Below are 1,482 nucleotides of genomic sequence, written 5' to 3' on the forward strand. Positions count from 1 at the left end.
GGTTCACATAGTTTGTACCATATGGTTGGTTTCTATTTGAACCGGCCCCTATATATATATATATGTATATAGAGGTTGATTATTATACAACCTTGACATTTGTGCAACCAATACAACCCAATCTCAACCATCCATTTTATTTGATGAATATGTGATTTTATAGAATTTTTTATTGTTTCATAATATAAAGTATCGATCATAATTAATGAACCATATTCATTTTCCATAAATATTCAAATCATAATAAATGAACTMTTATCATTTTCATAAATATCTCAATATATTGGGTTGCATTGGTTGTACAAATGCGATGAGTTGTATTTGAAACAAACTCCCTCTCTCTCTCTCTCTCTATCTATCTATCTATCTATCTATCTATCTATCTATCTATCTATCTATCTATCTATCTATCTATCTATATATATATATATATATATATATATATATATATATAGTTGGTTCTGGTAAGAATAAGAGTTTTGAAGAGAAAGTGAGAACAAAACATTCATATACCTTGATTTACATTCAACTATTTTTGTTTACCTATTTTTATAGCATGACCAAAACTGTAACAAATTAATGCATGTGAAAATGATTAAATATATGTAAATATCGTGAAAGTAACTTAAAATAAGATAAATTTGAAAATATAAGTAGAGGAATGTAATTAAATATATGTAGTTGAATTTACTGAAAGTAATTAAAAAAATTAAATTAGATTAAAAAGTCAACACATCTAAAGGTTTAAAAGTTTTCTTACCATTTTCTCCATAACTGTTACTCTCACACGATATCTCGTAGATGTGTAGGTATGTATGAATGATGAGGTAATAAATCAATATTTAGTGAAGATGGTAGGACCATTATAGAAAATTGTAACATCTTAACATAAGTTGGCACTAAAATGTTTACATATACATGATAACTGATGTGAACCTCTACTAACTACTAGCAAATTACTTCCAACGTTCTTGACTATTCTATACTATATTATAAAGCATTTGATAAAAACTCTTAAAAACCATTTTTTTACGAATGAAGTACTGTTTATTGATGCATATTACTTAAAATTTAAGTTCACAAGTAATTTTACGTAAGTACAACTTATTAAAGCTAAAATTTTAAATTCGTGTAACTAACTGCTGATAAACATAATCAAATACATGATAAACATTCATTTTAAATATAGAAAATCTAAAATATAATTAAGATAATTATTGAGTTCTAACGTAATGTTTAAGTATTATCTTTACAAATAATTATATTATTAAATCAAAAATAAATTATTTTGTTATTAAACCTAAATTAAATTATAATGAAAAATTAAATTAAAGAAGTTACACCAAAAAAATGAGAATTATTAAATAGTTACTTTGATACTATTATCGATTTATTTTTTTACAAATTTTTATACTATCTTCAAATTTATATTTTAATTCAAAAATAAAAACATTATCGCATTCTTAAAACCACATAAAATCG

Source organism: Cynara cardunculus, unplaced genomic scaffold (genome assembly GCF_001531365.2).
Source record: "Cynara cardunculus var. scolymus isolate 2C unplaced genomic scaffold, CcrdV1 Un_Scaffold_863, whole genome shotgun sequence".
Lineage (NCBI taxonomy): Eukaryota > Viridiplantae > Streptophyta > Magnoliopsida > Asterales > Asteraceae > Cynara > Cynara cardunculus.